This window comes from Otolemur garnettii, unplaced genomic scaffold (genome assembly GCF_000181295.1).
Source record: "Otolemur garnettii isolate 467f Iridium unplaced genomic scaffold, OtoGar3 scaffold00005, whole genome shotgun sequence".
Classification (NCBI taxonomy): Eukaryota; Metazoa; Chordata; class Mammalia; order Primates; family Galagidae; genus Otolemur; species Otolemur garnettii.
In genome coordinates, this window is record NW_003852400.1 from 39,689,865 (window position 1) to 39,696,181 (window position 6,317).

Consider the following 6,317-nt stretch of genomic DNA (forward strand, 5'->3'; position numbering starts at 1 on the left):
ACCAGCAGCTGCAGCCTTTCTTGTGCTGTCATCTCTTTGGTATGTGGCTTCCTTTCACTCTCACGGTGGGGAAGATCCCACCCATCCTTTGCATTCCTCCTGAGCAAGTTGTGTCAAGGAAAGGCGAGAGAGGAAGCGATTCCCATCCTCTGGGGTGTAATCAAAAAGGAAGGTTTTAATTAGGTTCTCAGGATGTTCTCAGTTTCTGCACAGAACAGCCCTTCCCTTCTTTGGCATGAGAGTGCTTGGATTCCACAAGAAACAAGCAGTTTTGCTCCCTTACGCACTAAAACTATGTGTATTCAAATGTAACAAGGAGTCACAAGCCTTTCTGTCCTAGCACTTATCACAGTTGCAATCTTACATTTATTTGTATGATTAGTTGATCTGTCACTGTCTCACCACTATGCTGAGATTCCACATAGACAGCGAGTGACGACGTGTTGGGTTTGCTCTCCCTTATATTATATCCGGAGCACCAGGAGGTATGTTATGCATGTAGTAGGCACTGGGTAAGTGAGTGCAAAATAAAATAACAGTAAAATAATGATCAAAGAACCTTCTGCCTCAGCTAAGGAAGCATGTGTGGCCTTCAGAGACTGCATTTGCATGATGGAAACTGCTGATGACATGCTCTTTTCTGTGTTCCAGACACTGTTCTAAATGCACCACATATATTGGGTCCATTAACTCAAACAGTCCTCATAATCACACTGTGAACTAGTTTCTGCCGCTATCACCATTTACAAATGAGAACTCTGAGACAGAGAGACATTTGGTGACATTTCTGGAGGTCACATGGCAGGTAGAGGTGATGAGAGGAGCTGGAAGGGAGCACAGCCCAACTGGCCCTAGAGATGTGCCAGGTGCGCTGTGGTGCAGCCTCGTGGGAAGCTATAGAGTTAGCTTGGGATCCATATGGCATAATGACAAGGGTAATAGTGAGAGAGGATACCCAAGAAGGGTGAGGTCTAGGAGAACAGGTCTTCTCAAAGAGACAAGGATACATCTGCAGGGTCCTCTCCACGGTGACTCAGCTCTTGGGAATTTGCAAACTTGACTTCCTGGAATTTGGAAATTTCCACTTCTGTGATATCCTGTAATTCTGCGGGGGGCTGGTATAGCATCTCCCACTTGATTCAAACTGGCCAATGAGAAGGATAGCTATGGGTTGGAATTTTTTGACTATAGATAAAAACGGGAAAACCTAGCCAGTCGGGGAGCATGGTCATTTGAAATTCTTCTATGCCGTAAGCTCCTAGCCAGTGAATAAAGCCCTTCCTCTTATAAACGTGGTGTTTGGGTGCTCTTTCTCTCCATTGGACCTCATCTTTCTGCAACAACAGCAGTCCTAACTGGCCAAAAGAAAAACTCAAGTCTGCACAGATGTGGGTAAATTTATAAACCACGTATGATAGCTAGGGATACTCAGACACAAAAATACACTTGAAGTTTAACAAGATCAGAGACTGTGTATTATCACTACCAAAAAATAAATACAAGCAAAATTCTCCCTTGAATGCTTTTATGTCAAGTACACTCAGAGACATAGATCGAGTTAAAAATGTTACTTTTTTCCCCTAAAGTATCACCTAACGACAGTTGTCATGTAGAAATATGTAACTGCCTGCTCCTCATGGAATACTGTCAAACCCAGAGGTTGAAGAATAGAGGTTATATCCCATAAAATAAAACTTATATGTGAAAAAATGTTCCCCTCCAAACAGGCAGACATATACTTCAATTCCAAATGGAGTTGTAGACACAAAGAAAGGAGAGGAAAGCATTTCCCTTTTTCTTCTGACTTCCCATTGCACACGGGCCCTTTCTCTCATTCTTGACACCAAATGCGTGGTGTTCTGATTCCCGTGCATATGTCTTATCTAACCACAAAACTGTAAATGCAGCTGAGCGGGGCTCATGCCTCTAAACGTAGAACTCTGGGAGACCAAGGTGGGAATATCACTTGAAGTCAGGGGGTCAGGACCAGCCTGAGCAACAGTAAAACCCCCATCTCTACTAAAAATAGAAAAAATTAGCCAGGCCTGGTGGTATGTGCCTGTTGTCCCAGGTACTCCAAAGACTTTGGCAGGAGGATCATGTGAGTGCAGGATTTTGAAGCTGCAGTGAGCTATGACACCACCACTGTGCTCTAGACAGAGCGAAACCCTATTTCAAACAAAACAAAACAAAATTATAAATTCCTTAAAACAGGAACTGTGTCTTGTAGGGTGCAAAGAAAGGAACAGGATTTGCATCAGTAAGTGGAATTACCACTCTCTGTTTATACAACTGTGGGCAAGTTATTCAATTTCTCCCACCCTTAATTTATTCCTCTATAAAACCAGCTTAATAACAATGTAGCTAGAATTATTAGCTAGAATTTTAAGAGTATCTGAGGCTTTGATCAAACAGGAAAAATTGAAACATATGTGCTTTACTACAATAACATATTCAACTTTTAGTAAATAAATAAAAACTCCTTAAACCTGTACAGGCAAAGAAAGCAAGGAAAGAGATAAAACAAAATAAAAATAAATTATATATACCTGTGTAGAAAACAATGGTCTGATTTGCAGTCATTGGCACACACAAAATCCCTGCAGTGAATAAAATCATGAAGAAGGTTCATTTGCATTTCAGAACTACAGAAGGCACAGGAGTCAGATGTCGAGGCAAAAGTGCTTTGGAAATGGGGTGCAGGTGGGATGAAAAGAAGAGGGGTGATTGTAAGGGGCTGTGAAGGCGTCTCATGGCTTCATTGGGAATAACGTTTATACGGGGTGTCCGTAAAGTTTGTGTGCAATTTAGAATAGTTAACTATTTTAACTTATTTATGTGATCATAATAATATATAGACCTCACAGTGATCTGACCAAAAATTATTATTTCCGTGATACGCAAGACAAGGGAAGAAGAAGTGTGTGCGGGGGTAAGAAGACATGATTAAGGAAACTAAATCATTGCTTCCACTGTGGGATGTTCTTAGGCAAGGTCTAAACCCAGAAAATTAAGAAATAATGCTAGAGCTTATTACTTAAAACTGGAAGCAAATACCAGAAGAAATGGCTAAAAGGATTAAAAGCGGTTTTCTCTCGGGGTTGAGAGGTAAGTGTGGCTGGGGGAGACAAGGGCTGGTGTTTTCCATAAAGCCTTGAAGAATACTTCATTCTGATATCCACAGATACTTTTAGTTATAAAAAATATTTTTAAATGAATGTTGAATTGCAGAAGGCTGCCAAAAACATCAACATGGCTGCCTCGAATTCTTGCTTATTTTTATTTTCCCCCCATATTTATTTATATTCATGTTTATGGTTCTGTAAGTTCTCACAGAATGTTTGCTGAATGGCTAAGCAAACAACTCATCAATGTTTACATATTGAATCTCCAAGAAAAGCTCCAGAAAAAGAAGGGACATACTTATTATATTTTATAATGTAAGGAATGAACTCTCACCCATGAATAAAGTTTTGAACAGTTAATGGTCAGTGTTTTTGGCATATTTCATGGGAGTGACAGAGAGAAGCTGATATAAATATGAAATCAGGTAACTGTTCCAAAGGTGTGGCCTGTGAAATATGAGAATAATGTTCAACTTGAAAAACTCCCTTAAAATACTATTAGCTACCTAAACATGACAGCTAAATTAATCTGACAGCATCAGTTCTTAAATGACTTTTCCTGTCATCGCTGTTGCATGTGTCCACACTGCCCTGAACCCTCTTTCCATCCCACAGGCATATGGTGATTGATTTATCATTCCTATTGAGCAGGTGACAAGCTCCTTGACACTGGGCATATTTACTCTTGGGGAGCTTGGTCACACCTTAGCTCATGCTCAGAATTTACACAGCACAAACAAGCAACCATCACCATTAAGAACAAATTGCACATTCTGGTTTTGTATTTATTATTCTATCCAGAGAGATCCTTCTCTCCACAGTTTCCTAGTCGAGTTTTCTTATCCTCCCCGCAGTATCCTTTCCTTAGGATTAATGAGGATAAAGAGATTAGGGTAAGAAGAGAGAAACAAAGCCATTTGTCCACTCTGTGGGTTCATTTCTTTAGTGACCCCTGCCTGCCCTGGCCACAATTTCTGCGCTCAAGCATACAGATCAATCGTTAGGACTTCAAACAAGGGAAGGGCACTTTGTCTGCTTATTTCTTGAAATGCATGAAGAGAAAAAGCACAAACAGACAAGAAAGTACATCTTTTCTTTTTGGAAGCAATTGCTTCTGAACGACCCAGATGACAGGCACTTTTGAAGATTTTTTCAAATTATATGTCCAATAGCAACACAATGTTAGACCTATCGTCCTAACAACCACCCATGCTGCTGAGCTGGTGACTGATGATTAATAGTCTCCTCTGAAATACAAAACCCAGTCACACAGCAGAGGTTCAGAGTGAACTCAAGCCAAATCAACAGATGCCTGGAATTGTGAGTGAAATGCCAGCCTTTGCTGGGTAGTAATCAGGGGGCAAGGAATTCCAGAGACACTGAGTCAGCCTCAGAGCTGCTTACTACTGCAGGGCGTGAAAAGTGACATGGAAAAAGTCCCAGGTAATGTGTTCATGGTTTGCTGAATCAATTTTCTTATTAAAAACCTTCCATATCATGCCCACAATGGAGTTCTTGGAGTATGTGCAGAAAGCCTTCCAGTTGCTAGCCGATTCCAGCTCCTTCAATTCCAACACCTTCATGCTTCTCCTCCAGACAGCTTTCCAGACCCTGCTGGACAGTCGGGTGGACCAGGCCATGTTGGATCACCCACACATGAAACATACCAACCCAGTGGTTTTAAAGCATTGTCATACAGCAGCTGCAACTTACATGCTAGGGACAGGAAAGCACCGTGCAAATCAACTCTGACTGGTACTCTCATCAGAAGAGGAAAATTTGGACTCAGTACAAACACAGAGAACACCCTGTGAAGATGACAGAGATTGGAGTGACCTATGCCACTGTGGTTTGACTCGTGCTACTCAGCAGATCCTGATATAAGAACCTGCCTATGTAGAAGACTGTAAACTTGACCAAGAGTGGATAGAACCTTTTTGCACAGAATATCAGTATAGGCAGATCTCTCCCTCATAGAACTGATATTTCCTGGAGGTTGGAATATCAGATAAAGAATACAGATTCCCTCACCTACCCAGAGATTAGTTTTAGTTGCAACATGGAATAATTACAGGACTTGGTGGGGAAACTTAAGGATGCTTCCAAAAGCCTGGAAAGAGAAACTCATTTGTAACTGGGGAAAGTAAACAATCCACCTGAGAGTGTAGAGGGAAACCAGAAACACCTTGCCTTCAGCCAAATCATTCTTTATGTAAGCTGGATGTCCTCTTTCCAGTAGGAGAGATTTTTCCTTATAAATTTATGTCATTCATCATTTTGACCCTTTTTTTATACGTGTAAAGGTTAAGAGGGAAATGCTACATAAGTATTTGAGGCATCTTTTGTACCCGTGCATTTATCCTACTTTGATCTTTTTCAAGTATAAAGGAAGTAGACCGCGTTGATCTTTTTTAAATATAAAGGAAGTAGACAGTGTTACTTGAATAAATGAGGTGTTGTTTCCACAAAAAAAAAAAATCTTCAATTATATAAGGAATAATTATCTGAATGTTATGTTTTATTGTTTCATATAAATTAAAAATAAAAAGAGGTTAACAGTGATGTCCCAAAGGAGAATAGTCTATTTGCAACTTGAGAGAAATGTCCATGGATATGGGCTATCTAAGCCAATTTTGCTCGCATCATTATTAGGCTCTTTGTGATAGGTCAGTCCCAGAGTAAGAGGTACATATATAGGTGTTTCTGGTGTCCTTCCTACAACTTTTCTATCAAGTGTGATACTGAATCCCAAACTCAATTCTGCTGTAGGTACAAACATTTATTATCAGGCAGAAACAAAAAGCATCACCCAACACAACTAGCACCCTATGATTTCTATGGTTCTCACTATGATATTATATTGCCTGGTCTGCATCCTGCATGAAAAGCTCCCTGAAAGCAAATGCAAAAGTATTTTAGAGGCAAGATTTAGCTAAATTTAGGCAAACAAGTACTCTGAATCAGCAGACTAACAAGAGACTGTCAGTGTCAGGCCTTGGCACCATGTTCAAGTGTATGGATTCCAGACCTCCCTGTATTTTTATGCCTTCTTTATGCAAAGGTAGGGACTGTGTCTTTCTAGTCAGTCCACCACTTGGCACCATGTTCAAGTGTATGGATTCCAGACCTCCCTGTATTTTTATGCCTTCTTTATGCAAAGGTAGGGACTGTGTCTTTCTAGTCAGTCCACAT

At 40.6% G+C, this 6,317-nt stretch overlaps 1 pseudogene; it reads left to right on the forward strand.

The window, feature by feature from the left end:
* The first annotated feature begins 4,631 nt into the window (after nucleotides 1-4,631).
* On the forward strand, nucleotides 4,632-5,259 carry LOC111728173 (annotated as a pseudogene).
* Nucleotides 5,260-6,317: the final 1,058 nt, after the last annotated feature.